The sequence below is a fragment of the Balaenoptera physalus genome, assembly GCF_965194825.1.
Source record: "Balaenoptera physalus genome assembly, chromosome: 8".
In the NCBI taxonomy this organism is placed as follows: Eukaryota; Metazoa; Chordata; class Mammalia; order Artiodactyla; family Balaenopteridae; genus Balaenoptera; species Balaenoptera physalus.
Genome location: NC_138887.1, coordinates 122,719,704 through 122,741,077, shown reverse-complemented (window position 1 = coordinate 122,741,077; position 21,374 = coordinate 122,719,704).

Sequence of the window (21,374 nt, the reverse complement as noted above, 5' to 3'; positions counted from 1 at the left end):
ACAGCAAAGTGATTCAGTTATACACACATATACATCCTTCTTCATATTCTTTTCCATTATGGTTTATCACAGGGTATTGAATATAGCTCCCTATGCTATACAGTAAGTCCTTGTTGTTGATCCATTCTCTGTATAATAGTTTGCATCTGCTAATCCCAAATTCCCAATCCATCCCTCCCCTCCCCTCCCTCCCTCTTGGCAACCACAAATCTGTTCTCTATGTCTGTGAGTCTGTTTCTGTTTCATAGATGAGTTCATTTGTGCCATATTTTAGATTCCACATATAAGTGACATCATGTGATATTTGTCTTTCTCTTTCTGACTTACTTCACTTTGTATGATAATCTCTAGGTCCATCCATGTTGCTGCAGATGGCATTATTTCATTCTTTTTTATGGCTGAGTAATATTCCACTGTGTGTGTGTATGTATATATGGACACTTACGATGCTTCCATGTCTTGACTATTGTGAATCGCACTGCTAAGAACATTGGGGTGTGCATATATTTTTGAATTATAGGTTTTTCTGGATATATGTCCAGGAGTGGGATTGCTGGATCATAAGGTAACTCTATTTTTAGTTTTTTTTTGAGGAACCTTCATACTATTTTCCATAGTGGCTGCACCAAGTTACATTCCTACCAACAGTAAACTACTTGTATTTTATTTATTTATTTATTTATTTATTTAATTTTGGCTGTGTTGAGTCTTCGTTTCTGTGCGAGGGCTTTCTCTAGTTGCGGTAAGTGGGGACCACTCTTCATCGCGGAGCATGGGCCTCTCACCATCGCGCCCTCTCTTGTTGCGGAGCACAGGCTCCAGACGCGCAGGCTCAGTAATTGTGGCTCACGGGCCCAGTTGCTCCGTGGCATGTGGGATCTTCCCAGACCAGGGCTTGAACCCGTGTCCCCTGCATTGGCAGGCAGATTCTCAACCACTGCGCCACCAGGGAAGCCCACTACTTGTATTTTTAATAGAAAAGAGCACATGCATCTAAGATAATTCCATCACTGGACAATTTTTTATCAGTGATGATTAATGAGTTCGTGGTCATGATCACAGTAATACAAGTTACCTTTAAGAACATAAATGCTCTTTGTTAGGGGTATTAATAACAGTACTGGCAGCATCATGATCTATTTAATGCTTACCATGTACCAGGCACTGTTCTAATCAGTTTGTTGTAATAACTCCTTTAATCCTCACGACAACTCTTTGAGATCAGTACTAATAATAACTCAATTTTGTAGGTGAAAAAATCGAGGCACAGAAGTAAAGGAATTTGCCCAAATCCCCACGGCTAAGAAGTGATAGAGCCTGGGGTCTACCCAGACCATCTGCCTAGCCTCTGCCATGGTCATAGATCATGATATCATGATTGTAATACAGCAGAGAACCTTGCTAACATTTAACGGACCATCTGTTTTTATCTGGAGAACAGGGAATTCCAGGATAAAAGAAAAGAATGCTGGTCTCCCTAGTTTTAACTACTTGTGCATCTCCTTGAAAGGGAAATTTTGGCCAAAAGAATATGTTTTATAAAGATCAAGTTTTAGCCCTCTCTTATATTCTGTTGTTAAAGACCAGCATCTGGCTGGGACCTGCAGCATTTGCCTGAGGAGGTTTCTTGAAGGCCCAGGGCCACGGGAGGCAAGGCCACAAGATGTGGGAGCCACTATCTCTAGTCACACACAGCAGTGTGACAGTGGTGGACTCGGGCCCTGTCATGTATGTGGAACAAAGAGATCGGATGGAGCTGTCTTGTACTGACTGACTTCCTGTAGATGGTACAGGAGATCCCCAGGCCTGTGGTATCGCAGTGCGTATTGGGATGTTTGCAGTAAACGGTACCCACACAAGCAGCTGGTTCTGCAGTGAAGCCGGCTATACCTGCAACCCCCATCCCACAGCAGGAGTAGCCAGTGGTGACCCCAACTTCTATGCAAACATCCGTGTGTATTTTTGTGTCTATCTGTTAAGCTCACTGGGCTGTGAGCTCCTCGGGGCAGGGACCCTCCGTGTGGTTTTCGTCTTTCACATGCACAGAGTCCCTGGCACGGGGTGGATGCCCAGTAAATAATTCCTAGGAAAACGGATCAGTGAGTGGAAGTTCGGAGGGAGGAGATCCCTGGGATTTAGGGGAACAACTTTATGGATGAGTGATGGGAGCTCTAAAGGGAATATATATGGCTGTATTGATCCAAGGCTTCCCTTAGGGAAGGTGAACTTCTTCATAAAGATTCCTTCAACCAGCATGGACTACAGGGATTTTAAGATTTTAATCCCCCTTTAATATTTCCTTCCACAATTTTAAGAGTGCTCTAGGACATCCTAAGGGTGGCCAACCAAACGTGAACCAAACACTCACAAGGGCTCCTAGGGAGGGATTTGCACTCTAGCTGTTGTGTAACCGCTGGTGTTAGACCCCCTCCCACTAAAGACAACTATAAAACCCGTGGGCAGGTGTCAGGGGGGCAATGAGGGCAGCGAGACTGGGGAGCCTAGGACCTGAGCCTAGGTTTTGGGGAACCCGACAGGGAGCACCAGGTCAATGAGGGGCATTAGGGATCCTGCACGAGGTAGAAATGGCCAGTCATCAGCAGGAGACTTCCAAGGGAGGGCATGTTGAGGTGGGCCCTGAAGACACTGAGCTAGCTGCCGCCAACCAATGCACTCGCTTGAGAAGAAGGGCAAGTCCTTGTTTGAAGGGTGATCTGAGCAGCACACTTCCATGGCTGCCACGGAGGCTGTACAGGAAGGTTTCACGTGTATGTAACTGGAGTCCCAGAGGATGGGAAAAGAAAGAATAGGGGCGGAAGCAATATTTGAAGAGATCCTGGCCAATAATTTTCCAAAATTGTTGAAAGATGACAAGTCACACATTCATGGAGCCCTAAAAAGTATTATCAGGACAAAAATAATCACAATGACACCAAGTATATCATAGTCAAACTACTAAACATTGGGGACAAAAATAAATCTCAATAGAAACCAGAGAAAGTAAGCATACCCTTCAAACAAGCAACATAAAGACTATAGATGACTTTTCAACAGAAACAGTGGAACCTGGAAGACAACGGAAGGGCATTTTGAAAGGGGTGTGTTGTGATGTCCCATATCTGCATCTGGGTGGCAGTCATACAGATCTGAGAACTTGGTAAAAATGTACTGAGCTGTATATTTAAAATGTGTGTACTTTCCTGTATGCTCGTGATACTTTAATAAAACTATCTACCAAAAAAGGATTGTGTCAACGTATTCAAAGAAAAAGCAAATGAAAAACATGATCTTGTTTACAGTTTTGAAAGCTACTTTGGATCCTGTGTTTAGAACTTCTTGTAAAGGAGAAAAGGTATAAGCTGGAACCACTTAGGAGGCTATTGTAATAGCACAGGTAGACTAGGGAGGTTGTAGTAATTAAAAAGGAGAGAAGTGGAAAAATATCAGGTAATTCTGCAGGACAGTTCATAAGTAGCTGGACGTAGAGGATGAAGGGAAGAATGAAGTTAAGGATGATTCCTAGAGTTTTGGCTTCAGCCACTGGGTGGATGGTGGTGCCATTTACTGAGATGGTGATTACTTTGAGGAGTTTGCATGGAAAATAAAGGATCTCATTTTTGACGTGTTATTTCAAATATTAGACACCTAACTGGAGATGGGATATCAATTTAGATCTTGTCATTTTTTTGAGTAACTTTTAATTTTAATTTCTATTTAATTATGCATATATGCATATATATACACCATATGTAATTTTTGTAAATGCAAAAATGTGATTATCTAGTATATACTTTCACTTACCACAGTCTTTCTTTTCCTTCTTCTTCTTAAGTTTGACTCCTTAGTCCCCTTTTAGTCTTGACACTTGGTTATTCCTAGGTAATTGCATCAACAGCCAGGTAGGTGTCCTTACATCCTGTAATCTGTATTCTGGATTATCATATAGGACAGGTGATCATTGCTTGTTTTGCAAAGATTAGGTTATGTTATTCCGACTTTTCGCCATCCCTCAGAAATTCCTCATGGAAATCTTACCAAGTGACCTTGTTGAGCTTTAGATTATTGTATTTAATAGCTGCCCTATATTCCATGGGGTGGGCACTTTCTCTAATTTAACAATTCCTCTATTAATGGGCATTTCTACTTTTTTCTACTACACTGCTGAAATAAACATTCTAGAGTATATGTCCCAAATGCCAAAGATTTTATTCCATGAGAGGTTTTCAGGGGAGAATTTCCAGGTCAAAGAGCACATGTATTTTTAACTTTAATGGATGTTGCCATATTGCGTTTTCTTCCTCCAAAAACTTGTAACACTTTACAATTCCTCTAACAATGTATGAGTACTCTTTTTCCCATATCACTGCTAATTCTTTCTAAGTTTTTGCCAGTATAATGGATGTAAAAAAATCCTTACTGTCATTTTAATATTTTCTCACCATTAATAAATTTGGATATATTTTCATATATTTTGCCACTTGAATATGCTGTTCTGTGAGTTGCCTATTCATATCTTTTAACATTTTTCTATTGGTTAGTCTTTATTTTTTTATTTAACTTTTAAAATCTATTTTTATTTACTGTCTTTATCAGAGGCCATTTTATACTATGGATATTAACTCATTATCATCTGAGGTACCAATATATTTTTTCAAATCTATTATTTGTATATAGACTCTGTTTATGATAAATTTTGAGCTTTTATTATTGTATATGTAATCTATTATGGCTGTTTTCTTTTTTAGGTTTTGAGTTTCTACTCTTCCCAATACCTTTCCAGTATCTCAACCCTAGATTTTATATGTTGTGGCCTAAATTTTTGAACTAGAGTTTTATCTCTTACATTTAATCCCTTCGTTCTTCTAGAACCTATTTTTTATATTGGATGATGTTGTCTCTCATTCTTCCGTATAGATCACCAATTGTGTCAGCATCATTTATCAAACAGTCCATTATTTTTCCACTGGTACGAACTATCAACTTTGTCCCATATTAAATTCTTACATATACTGTGATAGTTTTCAAGATTCACTATTCAGTGCCACTGTTCTCTTTGTTTACTTATATACCAATACCATAGTGATTTCATTTCAGCGGATCTGTGTTATGTTCTGATGTGCAGTGATGCAAAGGTGTCTCTCCCTATTCTTACTTTCCATAATTTTCTTGACTTTTTCTGGGTACTTATTCTTTCATATAGATGTTAATATCATTTTAGCCAACTAAAAACTTTGCATTTTACTTGGAATTACTTTAAATTTGCATTACATTAATTTGGGGAGAACTACCAATTTTATGGTAATAAATATCTTCCCATCTAAGAACGTGATTACTACTTTATTGGTCCAGATTTAGTTTTATGTCCTTCTATAAGATTTTATAGACTTTATCTTATGGATACTGTGCCTTTCTTATTAAATTTATTCCTAAGTATTTTATAGTGTTTGTCACTATTGTGAATATAGTTTTTTTTTTCTTTTATTCTCATTTTCATTTTTAGGTTCTTATTGTTAGAGTGAATAAAAACTATTAATTTTTGTATATTTACATATGTATGCCAAGATACTAAAATTTCAAATAAACTTTAATAGTTTTTTGTTTTAATAGAGGCTCTTTGGGTTCCCAGTATACAGTCAATCCTCAGCAACCAGATATGGTTTCATTTCTATTTTTTCCCTATCTTTATACAAGGTAGTTTACTTTCTTGACTAACTGAATTCACTAAAAATGTTAAAGTGTAATTCTCTTATAGACATTCCTTTCTAGTTCCTGATTTTAATTTAAATGATTTTAATATTTTACCATTTAGGAAAATATTTGCTGTTCGGTTTTATCAAATAATCTATATTTATATTTTCTCCTCCTTTCTACTTTGTGGAAAGTTTTTATTAGGAATTACTGCTATATTTTTCAAATACCTTTTAAGTCTCTGTCAATAGGATAATTTGTTGAGGTAATGGCCTATTTTGATAGCCAGAATTCTTTATATCAATCTATTCTTGTGTTCTGCCTGGTCATGGTGTGTTTTTCTCCTAATACAATGCTAATACTTTATTTATAATTTTTGCCCTTATGTTTTTAAGTGACATTAGTCTATACTTCTTATATTTTTATTGGGTTTTGTGTGAAAAGCTTTGCTGCCTTCATAAAATGAGTTTTCTGTGTCCTGAAATAGCTTAAATAGCATTAATATCACACATTTGTCAACTTTTAATTCAACCCCTATGTGGTAATCTGTTATTGCTTCTGAGTTCTGTAGTCAAAATATGACCCAGGGTCAGTTAAAATGAAATTTTAACCATTGGCACAAAGACACTTTAATGTCCTCTGTGTTAAATGATGCCTGATTTTTGCAATGGGAGGCGTCATAGGAAAAAAAACCCATGATAATCAACTTCATAAACCGTTTCTTAAACCGCCACGTGTTTTTTGTGTGCAGTGGGGTGTGAGGGTCAGAGGGCCCAATCGGAAGTGGGAGGCTCATTTCTGGTACTGATGTCATCTGTCCTAATTGCACGGCCTGGAATCCTAGTGCCTTCAGCCCCCTTATTTAAAGGGGAATAAAAAAGCTACCTTCCATCCCGCTTCGGACGCCCAAGGACTGGATAAAGAAATGACTGTTAACTGTCCTCAAACACCATTAAAACCAAGCAGAACTTGGCTCCAGTGAAACTTTTTTTTTTTTTTAAAACACCTTCCTGGCACCCCAAGGAAAACCATTTCTTTGTAACCAGTGACTTCATCCGTCTCTATTGGGAGTTTTAGACATTTGGGACATCTTTCTTGGTGGTGATATGTACAAGACAGGTAAAAAGGGAGAAAAGGCAAGTCATCTTTTGTTATTACTGTTTTACGTCCAGTATCTGCATTTTTTAAGGTGGTTTTGAATTTGAAGGTCAGCTCCACAGTGATGGTTTTATTAAAATGTTCCATGGTCTGTACATATTTTAATGATGGCTATTTCTGCGTTAGACTTCCATTGTATTTTAAGTCCTCTGGATCTCAGCTTACCACCCAACAGTTTAAAGGCCAAGCATAATGTAGACTTGCAGTAATTACGCTTCTTCAGTGGCACTCAATCTGCCTCCATCACCGCTTCTAAGAGAGCTGTCATTCGCCCTAATGGCACATTTCAGATGCCATTTTGCCATATTCTCACCCAGCCTACTCAAGGCTAACATTCAGAAAATGGCTCAATTAGGACCGGCTTTCGGGGGTTCCTGCTGGATATTTGGAGTTTAAGCGGATGGGGAGACAGAAAAATGTGTGGCTTTCTTCACCTCAAGAAAGTTCACGTGGAAATGTGATGAGTGATTTTCTCTTAAAATTGGATGCATGGAGGGGAACCTCGTGATTCGCCGATACTCAGGGCTTGACCCTGCTGAGGCAGAGGACACAGCGACCCACAGATAACTGGACTTGGGAATACTGGGAAAGAGGGAAGGGAAAGCTGGCCCTGTGGGCGTGTGTCTTTGCGAGGCTGCCCAGACTTTGCCTTTAGAGGTCAGATGGGCAGAAGCTGACAGGGAGTGTTGGTACCGGGGTGTATGTAAGGCAGATCTGTGTCTGCTTTTATAAAAGCAAGTTTTCTCTGTATGTGGGCTCTGTCTTCTCAACTGCTGGCTCTCAAAGCAAGATCTAGATTTAATCTACAACGTGATGCTATGTATCCTCTACTTCTGGACTGCGTCAGCTCTCCTGGGCACTGATGCGCGTGGCTATTTGGTGGTGGGAGTGGAAATCTAGCAGGACTTTGGGTCCAGGAGACTGGTTTGCCATTGATTAGATTATCTTGTGAATTGAATGACTTACAGGATCTACACCCCAAAAGTAGGTGCTATGTGTGTCACCACTGAAGGTGGCCACGAGACAGAAAACAGAGTAGCTGAGCTGGGTATGTTATTTGTTGCCATGTCTTCACAGCATCAAAACCACCAGAGGGACAAGGACACCAGTAAACTCAGAAAACCACAGACGCTGTGCAGAAGTTGGGTTCACAAGAAGACCAATGGACCCTATGACTGCACCTTTTGAGTCGATAGTCTGGTTGTTTTGGAAATATGTCATCCTATCTTGCAAATACTATGGGGCCCAACCCTGGCATTTTATAAAACTCCAGTGACAGGCCAGTGTGGGAGGTCATGCTTCCTTCCAGAGCAAGGAACCAACGGATGTGGCTGGAGGTTGTCTTGATCAAGACTCTGTGCAGGAATCGCTGTTTGCCTTGCATCGCTGTTTGCCTTGCATCCTTCACTCCTTCTATTTTGGCTTATCCATCATCCTGGCCTTGTGGAGACCAGGCCCCTCTGGTTCCCCACTGTGGCATGGCCCCCAGGCCCCAGAACCTTTACCTGACCTTTGTTCAATGTCAAAAATGCCCTACTGTATATCCTGTTTCCGCGGAGTCTTGGCAGGAAATAGTACTGCTGGTTTCTGATAAACTCACTCCCAAGGGGGTTTAACGTGCTCCTTCCCAGGTGGTCTTATCCTTGTAGAAAGAACTTCTAGAAATATCCATGCCTTTGCCCCAGGGCAAAGTCTCCTATTATGGGACTCCTTGAAACACTGATAGGTTACCTGGGAAGGCGGTTTGGACTTGGCCCTCGCCCTGGACGTCACATTCCTGAGAGTGACAGCCCTGTCACCTCTGTGTCAAACCCTGGACTCAGCTGACAGGAGCAGGGAAGGCTCTGAGCATGGCCGGCCCCCAGCAGGAGGGGCCCTGGCCTTGGGCAGCTCATACCCACCCCCAAACTTCCCGCCTAGAGATGCCTTGTTTTAAACGGCTTCTCTCCACTAACAAAGCAAATGCAACGATTCTGCTTCATTTTTCAATCCCTTTATTCAAAGCCAGTATGAATAACTTGCCACGACTTCAGTTGGGGTGTCTCCCAAATACCTTTCAGGAGCAAGATACGCATCTGAAGGAAGAGCAAAGGGAAAGGATGAGGCTACAGGAAGCTCCAGCGCCGCCGCAGAAGGGAGGTGGGGGAGCCAGTCCGTGTGCCGTGCACGTCCAGGGCAAAGCCCCCTCCTACTGATCAGGTTTAGGAAACTGATGCCAGGGGAACCTCACCCACAAAACGCTCATAAAATGCCATATATTTTGGAGGGTTAAAAAAGTATGTTTTATAAAGGGGAGGGAGGTGGTAGGCAAGGTGGGTGACAGAAAACAAGAGTTCTCCGAAGATTTTGGGACATTTACCCACCGTGCTTTGAAACTTCTCTTTTTGGGTTCCTGGCCATGACTGGAGGACGTATTACAGCAGAGAAACAGCGTCAGAAAATTTGAGGGGCGTTGGAAGCCCTGAGTTTTGTCAGCTCCGGGCACATGGCAGCCCCTGGAGCCTCGGTGCACGGTCTGCCTCCGTGACTCTCAGATCCCGTGTCCCCTTTCCCTGCTGTGGTCCACAGCTTCAGGAGCTACTTTTCAGGGTACCTTTGGCCTCTGGCCTCTGGGGGCTTTGGCCAACGGGAGGCACAGGTGGAGACTGCACGGCAGGAAGGGAGTGGGAGCCACGCCGTCCCCTCCTCTCTCTCTGCTTTGTGATTCCCCTGTGGCTCCCCGTGGCTCTCGGATGACCCTGACTCTGGGCCCTGGTGATGCCACCTCCTTGGTCATCCTTCCCACCTGTTGCCGACATCCGGGTGGCTTCCCCGCCCCCCGTTTGCCCCATGGCACTTACTTTATAAGCAACTTCCTGTACTAATTTTCTTCTGTCCGAAGACCTGCATCACTTCTGCTTTCCTGACGCATGCCAAGTGGAGACCAGAGCTGCCTCGGTCCCACAGGCTCATGGAAGTGAACATGCTTGCAAAGTGAGCCCTAGTGCAAAGGCGGGAGCCACGGGATGAAGTCTCAGTGTGGTTGTGATGAGCAGTCCAGGGGGACCCGTGGCCGCGTCCTCCTCGAGTCTCAGCATCGCGTGAGCCTGGCTCTGAGTGAGGAAGGGGAGGGAGGGAGCCATGTGCCTACTTCTCCTTCTGCGAATTCACCTTGCAGCTCGTGCCCCCCTCCTCTTCCTCTCTCCCTGTGGGACTCCGGACTGGCCGGGGGTGCACAGCCGAGGACCGGGGAGGAGGACCGTTTCCTCACCCCTCCCGCCCCCAGGAGCTCGCTCTGAACAGGGAGGGACCTAATGGTCCAGTTAAACTGCCGGCAGAGGCCTTCAAGCCTATTGGAAGTCATGCTGCATTTTCCCCGAGTGATGCAAACAGCCGTCTCCCTGGGCTTCGTGTGTCTGCATACGGATGCATCCTCTTTCTCTCCTTCCCTCTTTTCCTCTCTCTCTCTCTCTCTCTCTGTGCTTCTCTCCTCTTTCCTCCCCTCCCCTCCCGTGACCTCGCATTCCAAATCAAAACCGACTGCAATAAAGGATAAAGGACTGCCCCGAGTGGGGAGCAGGGCGTGTCTGAAACCCCCTGTCTGCTCACAAAGGGCAAGGTAGTCAAAGCTCTTTCCCTTTCAAGAAACCTGGCCGCCGCCCGCGGCCCTCATCCTGTCCCCGAATTAGAGATCATAGACATCCCGAACAAAACAGGCAGATCCACGCCGGCCGTGAAATACACATCCCCTAATTGCTAATGTTTCCTTTTTGATAACTAAAAAGACGGTGCACATTAAATAGAAGGAGATTTAATTTCTCGTTTAAATACAGCTGCTGTGATTCTTGTGCACCACACAGCTGGTGCGAGGCTGGCACAGGGCCACGGCCGAGAGGCTCCGTCACGTCTGCGCTCATTGTCTTTCTGACACACGCGCGCAGAACATCTTGGCGTGTTTGGGAAATATTTTTATTCATTTTCAGGTCTGCACCGCATCACGGAGGGACGCGCCTCGCCAGCCCCACACCTCCAAGCTTTTTGCACCTGCCAACTCGCTTGCTTTCCCTCCCTCTGGCAACGTTCTTTCTGCAGAGGAAAATCACTCGTTTTAGCCTTTCTTTTCCCATTCTGGGCAGGGGCAGGCCCGATCGAGTCTGCCTAATATTTCTTAGGCTTGTGAAAAAAACCATTTTTTTTTTTTTAAAAGAAAAGGACCGATCACATGTTTTTATTTTGAAAACCACGAGAGCAAAATTTCGGGTTGGCGTCTTAAAGGGACGTTGCCCATCCGGGGGAGTGTCTCGGGGGCTGGAGAGGAAGAGAGATTGCTGCCAACTGGGGTGTCATTGCCGATTCATCTCAGAGTGAAAGTAATCTTAGAAGATGCAGGACAAAATTAGAAAGATTAAAGTCTTCAAGGACGTTCTGACCACTTACTTTAATTTAGGAGCGCTCCTCCAGGACTGAAATAGTTCCTGCTCGTGTTCAATAAAGGAGAATTGTTGCCGTCGGGCCCTCACGGGGTCTTCCCGTCTGAGGACTCTCCTCTTGGGAGGGTTTAACCGTCAGAAGCGCAGCAGACGTGCTGGGCTTGGCACGCTCCTCTGACTCCGCGGTGTGAAGACGGCTCAGTCTCACCTCCCGCTGCCCTGGGAGATCAGCCTCAGCCTGTTTCCTGGAGACCCGCCCAGACCCCTAAACACAGCGCCGCACCCTCACCCCAGCTGGGCTCTGCAGAAGCCCAGAAGCTGGTGGGGCGGGATGCGGTGGGCGGTTCCTGGACTGGCCTTCCCAAAGCGGCTGGCAGAGTGCAGGGAAGAGGAGGCCTGAGAAAGAGCCCGTGCCGGTGACGTGGAGACCTTGGTCCAGTCACCTCACTGACGGGGGCTGCCGTAGCCAGGGACCGCTGACGGGCGGTTTAAATAGAAGTTTGTCCCCTCTCAGTCCTGGAGAGCCGGGTGAGGGCAGGGCCGGGTCCTCCCGAGGCCTCTCCCCTTGGTGTGTAGACGCCGTCTTCTCCCCGTGTCCTCATGCGGTCGTCCCTCTGTGCGTGTCTGTGTCCTGGTCTCTTCTTATAAGGACACCAGTCACATTGGATCAGGGCCCACCCATGACCTCATTTATCTTCATCACCTCCTTAAAGGCCCATCTCTGAATACAGTCACAGTTTGAAGCCCTGGGGGTTAGGACCCCAACATATGAATCTGGGGGACACGACTCAGCCCACAGCTCGAGCTGAGCCCATCAGGAGCTGAGTGTAGCAGGAAGCTTCCAGAATGTGCATCCATCCCACCCCGGGGCCTTGGACACGTCCCGCATCCCAGGTCCTCAGGACATAGCCTCCCTGACTGATGATGTGACCGGCTCTCCCAATGAATGGATTTAACCTATGGCAAGAGGAGTGAAGGGGAGATGGCTGAGTAGAGCCCTGGACATATACCTCAGACCCAGCTAATCATGTCCTTGGGAACATCGCTGTCTCTCTGTGAAAGGGAGGGGCGGGGCTGAGTGATCTCCAAGGTCACCCCCTGGTGACCTGGCTCAGGAAGAAACACAGAATCGGCAAACTAGAGCCGAGGGCCACATCTGGCCCTTGACCCATCTTTGCAAATAAAGTTTTATTGGAATGCAGCCACACTCACTTAGATATTATTTTGCTGCTATCATGGCAGAATTGAGTAGCTCTGACCAAGACTGTATGGAACACACAGAGCCTAAAATATTTCCCACTGGCCCTTTATAGAAAACGTCTGAGAACAGACTTGTGGTTGCCAAGGCGGGGTCGGGGCCTTGGAGGGGGAAGTAGGGGAGGGATGGATTGGGAGTTTGGGATTAGCAGATGCAGACTATTATATATAGAATGGATAAACAACAAGGACCTACTGTATAGCACAGGGAGCTATATTCAATATCTCCTGTGACAAACCATAATGGAAAAGAATGTAAAAAAGAATATATATACATGTATGTATAACTGAGTCATTTTGCTGTACAGCAGAAACGAACACAACATTGTAAACCAACTATATTTCAGTAAAGTAAATTAAAAAAGAAAAAAGAAAGAAAACATCTGACAATCCCTGGACTTAAAGCAAAAATTGGTCAGTTATTGGTTTTTCTTGGGAAGGTGGCAGTCTGGCAAAACTAACTTATGAAAATTCCATGGGATGTCCATTCGTTTGCTGTAACGTGCAACGTGTGTTTCAGTCTGTATGGCTGAGGTTGAACTTTCGGGGGCCACAGGCCATCAGTCGTGATCTCGGAGATCCACACCACGCACCATCTCCCCCTCCCCATCCACCAACCAGTAGCAACGAAACGCAGCGCCAGTGGCAAAACCTAACCTTTATGTAACTTCTTTTGTCATGAACAAACTAAAAAAATTTTTGAAGGAATTAATAAACCAATCTTTCTATTTTTCTTAATTAAAAAATTAGAAAAAGTTTTAAAATTGCTAAATAAAATCACAGTTCCATCCAGCGCCTGGTCCCATCACTACATGTGGGCAGCCAGGGGGGACAGGGTCGGGGGTCGGGGGTCGGGGGTCGGGGGTCGGGGGTCCAGGCGGCAGAGCTTGGAGCTCGTAGGGTTCCCTGAGCCTCGGGTGTCGGGGTCCAGCCCCCCTTGGTCATCCCCCTGGCGGGACGGAAGTGAGGAGAGCCCGCGGAGGTGACACAAACATGGGGACGACTTGCAGTCTCATTGTCACTTCCATACCCTGCACTTTTGTCAAAAAGGATGATAGAACTACTCCAAACAGGGCTTGTAGTTTCCTCGGACCAGTGACTCGGGAGTGTGAGCTCTGCTGGCTGTTACCCACCTGAGCCCCGTGGGGAGGGGTCTCCTGCGGAGGAGCCCACGGGTGCTTCCCCCACCTCGTGCCATTTTGTGCAGACGGCACCGGCCAGGCGCCGGGGAGCAGGTGTCCCCAGAGCCCACTCAGCACCGGGTGCCTTGGAGGTCCTCCAACTTCAGGCGGAAACTGTGGCCCCGCCTGCCGCTGCATCTCCGGCCTGGAGGCCAGGCGGTCCCTCTGCCTCGTGTGTCTACCCCGGGCCTCTCTCCTTTCACGGCTCCGTTGATATTTGCCCCCCTCCTGCCGTGCTGTCGGCTCCGAAAAGGCAGGAGCGGTGCTGGCCACGTCCACGTTGACACTGATTCTTGCTGAGCGCCCTCTGTGTGCCCAGGACAGAGCCCAGGGCACTGCCCGTCTTGGGCCTCGTTCCCCCAAACGCCCGAGAGAGGCCGTCCTCTCTAGTACGTGCTCACTCCACTTGGGGCCCGAGACGGGCAGGGCTGGTGCCCACTTCCCGGAGGACGGAGGGGAGGGGCCGTGGTCATCGGGGCGGACGCAGGCTCCCACGAGAGGGAGGAACTAGGATTCGACAGGGAGGCCTGTGTGACCAGAGGGCAGGGAGGGCAGCCAGCGTCTGGGGGGCAGAGATGCACAGAAAGGAAGCTCTCGTCCCTAGGGGCTGAGGGGTACCTGCACCCCAACATCTAAGCGCTACTCCCGTGCATCTGGGGTCACCCCGGCCTCTCAGCTCCAAGCCTCAGCGCCTACAAGTACACGTGAGGGCTGAGGCCGCAGCTGGCTGTGGTGGCCCCTGGTGACCGGCGCTAAGCACCCCGTGGTACCCAGGAAAGCTGCTAGGGGGTTCTCATCACAGGAGACACGTTGTTTTCTTTTCTTTTTCTTGTGTCTATACGAGATGATGGTAGTTCACTAAGCTTCTTGTGGTCGTCATTTCACAATATACGCAAATCAAACCACCATGCTGTACATCTTAAGCCTATACAGGGACTTGTGTCAGTTATTTCTCCATTAAACTGGGAAGAAAAGAAGAAAGAAAAGGCCTCCCGCCCAGGCCGATGCAGCCGGGGTGCAGGGCTCGCCCACCGGGGTGTGGCCGCATTCAGCTCCGTTTCCAGCGCCCTTTACAGGAGCATCCCATGCGGCGAGGGTGGGCGTGGACCCCCGGGGACACGGCGGAGAGGAGGGAGTGGGGGGAAGCTGGAGCCCTCCCCACACGCCTGCACACGCCTGCACACGCTCCGACCCGGACTGGAGCCTCCACGGGAGCAGCTGGGGACCCGCTCGGCTGCAGAGGCGACACGAGCCCAGCTCCACTGCCCCCGCCCCGCCCGTGGGCCCCCCACCCCAAGCGCGTTCCCCTCCAGGAGGAGCGCTTCCGGGAGGGTTTCAGACCGTCCAGGTTTCCTGTGGTTTGAGGGATTCTTGCTCCCTGCAATGCTGGAAGGAGTTAAACCCTCTCTGAGACGGTAGATGCAGCCGCCTTTGTGGTCTGGACGATGCACCCGGGGTTCCCGGCATCCTGCTGCTTAGGCCGGGAGTGAGGCCCCCGATTCCCTTGGGCACCTGCCGCGTTCTCTCTCTGCTCTCCCCGCCCGTCCAGAGGGCCCCCCTCCCAGGACACCCCAGCCCCTGGCCTTCGCGTCCCTGTCACCCTCTCTCTCTGTCTCTGTGTCCCCTGGGTCTCGCCCTCAGCTCCCTGGTCACACCCCCTCCTGGCAAATCTAACATGATGCTCTTGGCTGTGTGTTTGTGGGGTCCTGGCAGACTTCTGGGGGGCCGACAGAGGAGCCACGTCAGGGTTTTCTGGGGGGAGGGCCGTCAGGAAACAGCTCTCAGGGGCTGGTCCGGCCTCAGCGCTTTGACCACACGCCCCCTGCGGCTTTGCGTTCTGCATGTCACACAGCCCTGGGCTGGCCACTGTCCCCTCTCCTCCGTGACACCAGCAGGGAGGTGCTTGTCTTTGGCAGTGGGGCAGTCAGGGCAGGGGAGCGGGGCTCGAGCTGGTGGACAGCCCCACTGCCCGGGGGTTGGTGGCACAGCCAGCTGTAGCCATCTGCCATGAGGTTGGGCACCGGCCACGGTGGGGTCTGGATTCAAGGAGGAGATCAGGAGTCCCTCTTCCTTCTAGAGTCACTCAGCATTGGTCCATCTGTCCCACAAACACGGACTGAGCCCCTCTTACGAGCAGACGCCATGCGAAGTGCTGCGGGCACAGTGCCAGCAAGAAGGGCAGGCCTGGCCCACTCCGGAGTGGACACGTGTGCACACACACACACTCACGCTCACGCTAAACATAAAGACATATAAACAGGAGAGACGAAGTGCTCAGCGTCCGGCGTGGATGGCGTTGTCCCTGCCCGCGGGCACCCTGGGAGGGTCTGAAGGGGTCTTCACAAGAGCCCCTCATTCTCCACCGCGTCTGCCCCACTCGGGACCCTGGCGGGTGTGCTCCGCACCGCAGACACTGGACACGGGGCCGTCGGGTCCAGGAAAACCCAGCGTTTCCTCTGTGTCTGTAACTCACCTGGAAAACCAGCGCTGCTTCTGGCTGTAGGGCCCACGTGGCAAGAGCTGCGGGGTTCCGGAGGCCCCCATGCCCAGCCCTTCCAACCCCGGCCTGACCCGGGCTCAGACGTGCAGTCCTCTCCGCTTGGGTGAAGCCTGGCAGGGCCCTGGAGGTGCAGCCGCCCAGCAGTGCTAGGGTGAAGTCATGTCACTGTTACCAGCTGTTAGGGCCCGGCCTGGACCACACTTCTCAAACGAACCGCACACAGGGATGCCCGCGGAGACAGTCTGACCGCCAGGGGCTCTCGAGGGAGAGGGGCGGGGTGGGGTCCGGGCAGGCCCAGGTGCTGTGTGCTTGCAGATGGGCGGCAGTGGATGGAGGGCCAGAGGCCGCAAGGGAGCAGCCAGCAGAAAACAGCTGTTGCTGGAATCCACCTGGAACCTTCCGACCTGCCTGTCCTGTAGCTACAGGCGGATGAGGGAAGGGCCTCTTGGTTTGCTGGGAGCAGAGGTTTTCAGCATATTTTCCCTCCATCCTGGGAGGCAGAAGCTCCATTTGGCCTCCATAAATCCCAAGACTAGGAGAAGCAGGGGTTCCTCCTCTTACGAGGTCAGTAGAAATCCCCAATCTGAATTCTTTCATGAATTGCTTTTTCCCTTGAAGCACCTGGAGAGTTAATTGCGCTGCAACATAAGATTGTCTGTGTGGGTTGTCTGCGGAGGGCTTGGGTCCTGCTGTTCCCGCTGGCTGCTGGCTGCCAGTACCTTTGCTGGCCACCTGCCCCATCACTCAGGTGGCTCTTCCTGACCACTGCAGCCCACCTAAGCCTCAGAATTGCAACTGGGGCCTACTCACGGCACTGATTATTAGGCAAGATCATCTTGACCTAAAATACCAGTTATATTTTTATGTGTTTAGTTCTCTCCCCAGATCAATAACAAATACTTTGAAGGTACAAATCTCAGCGAATGAACCATGTGTGTTCCGAGGATCCAAGCCGAGGCCTGGTTTAGCGTAAGAACTCCGGGTGAATTTATTGACCACCTGACTTACTGATTGATCCGGATGCATTATTAGTAAAGCAGATCATCTCCGCCCACTGGAGAAGCTGAAATCTCACAGGGCGACTCTCAGAAGCCTTGGCCTTTGCCCTGTAATTGTAGCCCATCTGATACTGTGGAAGCTGTGCCAGCACCGACCCCCAAAATGGACAGTGGGGGCTGGAACGGTCTCTCGAGGGGACTGACGTTCAGAGCGATGGTTGTGCTGGTCTGGGGACTGGGAAGGTGGTCCAGCCCGGCTCAGGAGTCAGCCGAGAGGAACGGTGGGCACTGAAGGAGCCTGATCTTGGGGTGCGGGCCTCCAGTGAGAGGACGGATCAGCCTTCAGGAAACGGGTGATCAGGGTGTCTGAGAATGGAGAAATGTGGGACAGACATGAGCTGGCCACTGTAGGGCCAGCCCGGATGGCTCTTCACTTCTGGCATTCAATTCCCTTTCCTCCCCTGAAACGTGACAAAGAAAATCCATTTCGGGGCCCGCAATCCTGGGAAATCACCTGAGGACCTTAAGTAGCACCCTCAGAGGCACGGGACGGAACCGGCCACGTGGCCGAGGAGAGCTGAACAGGGCTCGGCGCTGGGACTGCCCTCCTGACAAGCCGCTCATCAGGCAGCGTCCTCGCGCCCCTGCCGGGTGGGGAGGGGTCGCTCACGACCGGGGGGAGTTGATTATTTCCTTACCCCTCCCGAGGCATTGTCCTCACCATCACTAGAGGGAAAATAATAACCTAGACTTATTTCCATGAATACTTAGGGCAGAATGTAATTTGTTATAATAGACGGAAAGGCACACGAATGTGTCATGTCCGTGTTTTTCAAGTTCTCAAAAGCATTCCTCTCGCCCGTGTCCCTTCTTAAGTAATTTCAGCCCTCTTGCTGTTTCCATTTTGCGGGGAATTCTTCTGCAGCTTGTGCCACAGTCAATATCCAAACGTGGGGTGGATGTTTCCCAGTTCTAACAACTTACCCCAGAACGGACTTCACGAAGCAAGCCCCACCCGCAGCTGACTGCCTGCCCTCCCCCCGGGGCTCGAGGGGCCCGGGTGCCTCCCCACCTCTTTCCCCTCCTCCACTCCCGCTGCCCATGATCCGTCATGGCAGGGACAGGGAGCCTTTGCGCCTGCCAGGCAGCTACCGCAGACTCTGCACAGTCTGCCTCTCTGGGGATGAGGGCTGTTGTACTGAGTCTGACCTCGGGGCCCACTTGCTCTGTGCTTGCAGCCAGCATCCTGGGCCCGGGCCTTTGAGGCAGAGCCCCTGGCCAGAGCGGCGTGCTTCCCGCCGGCCTGACCCTGCCCTCCTGAGTTCCAGCAAGTGTCGCCAGACCCCGGTTACTGTGCGCCCACCCTTTCTACAGCAAAGAAGGAGCCCAAACCGCCAGCGTGGAGGCGGCAAGGACACAGCGCGCGTCCCCTGCCCTGGTCATGCCCAGGCTCTGTCTCAATCCAGGTCCTCAAGCCTCGAGGTCTCAGCCACGTCCTCTCTGACCCAGGTCTTTCCCGCTTTGGTGGCCTTCCCGCACAGGCGTGAGCACGGTCAGGGCAAACAACGAGGCGGCCGGGCCCGGCAGGTGGACACTCCCCGGGCACGACCATCCTCGGGGTTTGCCGTCATCCCCCCTCCTGGTGTCTCACGCACGCCCACCGCCCGCCTTGGGTGACCACGGAATTCCAGAGGCTCCAGTTTCCTTCTGAGACATTCCACTCAAAGGACAGCTCAGTCTTGTGTGGATGTTAGGTTTTGTGCTTCATATGTGTTTAGCTCCTTCTTAAGGTTTTGATTGGTCCTGTAGAGTCAGGGAGACATGAGGTCAGGGTGTCAGGAGAGGCTTTGCGGAGATCTTTCAGCTGCTCTTAAAAGATGGGCAGCATTTAGATAACAAGAAACCAGGGCAGAGGGTTTCAGGCGGAAGGGCGCGCAGAGCTCACTGGAGCACAGGAGCGAAGCTTTAAGATGCCTCAGACACACATCCCGTGGCCCTCCAGTGCTCGCCTGGTGAAGGTTGAACCCGTGACACGAATGATGCCACCCACCTGACAAGTCATGACAACCGCCCCATTGGATGGAGAGAAATGGAGGATGGAGAGATTAAACTTCCCGGGTGGCCCTTGTTTATCACTGTCAGATCAATATTCCATAAACACGGGTGTCACCATTTCACGGTCCTTCCTGCAAAGAGGCTGTGCCTCCCACTGATCGTGGTGTGAGATCCACGTTTCTGAGCGCGTCACCCAAAGCCCAAGCAGATTGCTCCGCTCCCTGCCACTGCCCCCTGGCTGGGCCACATCGTGCCACCTCCCCGGGTCCAGCTGAACCCCGGGCTCCTCCCTGAAGACTTGGTGACACCACAGCCCGGCCTTCTTACCCTCTTGTGAAATGTAGACTTTCCTTGGGGCCATGAATTATGCCTGGGCTCAGGAGATGTGTTCTAGTTAGAAGGTTTGTTTAGACCATCTCATCTTGGATTACAGTTTCAGGTTATTTAGGGATAATTTTGTTCACCCTACGCCCTCAACCTGAAGCCCCCTGCTTCCTTCTTTCCTTCAAACCAGGTTTCTCGTGCTTCAGAAACGCGGCTCAGAGCTCCCTTCTCTGGGAAGCTGAGCCAGAGTAAACCAGCCTGTTCACGGGCTCCCACCAGGGCTGTCCAGAACGCTGACTTCTTCTGGCTTCGCGCTTGCTGGCGCCGTGGAGGTGACAGTGTGGGACTTCTCCCGACCCCAGTGATCCTCGCGTCCTGGGAGACGGCTCCCGCGGGGAGGCCCCTCCGCCAACAACTTGGATGAGAGTCGGGAGCCCCCTGATAACCTGGACAAGGCCAGACACCGCTCTCCAAGTTCCCGTTCTCTGCCTGATAAATGATTAGCTGGACTGCTTGTCCCACTGATCAACTGGAGCAAAACGCTCGTTAACCCAACTTTGGTTAAGCTCTGTCCGCTTCCCGGGCCCCTGGACTTTGGGCCACCCCCAGCCCAGGCCGGCACGGGCCCTTCCTGAAGAGTGTCTCCTGGAAACCAGGCTGGACCCGGGCGAAGCATCCTCTGCTCTGCCTCCCACGTGGCCGTCCCTTTCCGAGGGGGACTCTCCTTCCCAAGTCTGGACTCGTCCTCCTTTGCCAGGTGGGTGGAAGCGTGGGGACGTGGATGGAGGGCTTCCCTCCCAGCTCCTCCCATAGCTCCTCTGTGGGGTTTGGGGGGCCACACAGAGCGCCACACCCCACTGCACCTCCCGGGAGCATCAGGAATGAAACACCCTGACATGCAGGCCACGTGCTTTCACATCACCAGCCTCCAAACTCTGCTGATCTGTTCGCCCAGGTGAACGTGTTCTGGGAACGACTAAAGGGAGAGCCGGTTTAAATACCAACGCCGAAGGGGAGGCGCGGCCCGCTCTAGGTCCCCAGGCACCTCCATCCTGGAGGAGCCGTGGGTCACCGGGCGGTGGCCTGGAGAGCCTGCCCCAAGGGAACCAGCGACGTGGAGGGATGCTCTGAACTGGGGAGATGTGCGTCTGTGTGCCATGGCTGCCAGGTGCCGCGTTTCTCTCTTCCAGGGCACCACTGACCATCTATTCTGTCACATCGTCTTCGAATAGTTCCGTCTTTCTTCCCCCTCGAGCTGCCATCTGCCAGTCCTGACGGGGAGCTGCTCCGGCAGCGTTCTCACCTTCTAAGGCCAAGCAGAGGCGGAAGGCTCTATTTATAATTTGGGGGATTTTTGAAATCATAAAACTCTTTCATTAGAAAATGCCTCAAGCCTTCAGACACGGCAATCAAACACAGCAAAATCCGGCGTCGTTTAAGAAGGACCTGTGCTTTTATAAAAACATTATCAAAGGGCTTAAGTCTATACTCTGTAATAACCTATATGGGAAAAGAATCTGAAAAAGAATAAATACATTATATGTATAACTAAATCACTTTGCTGTACACCTGAAACTAACACAACATTGTAAATCAACCATTCTCCAACATAAAATTTTAAAAAAATTTTAAAAAAGAGCTTAAGTCTAAACGATGTTCATTGAAGGAGCGCGTTGACCACATCGATAACCAAGAGGTGCAAACGTTCTTATCAATAGGAAACGCGAGAACGTTTCATCGCTGTGGATTATTTAATGCCCTAATGTGAGAGTGCTCCTTAGGTGATACTATTTTTTGACACTAG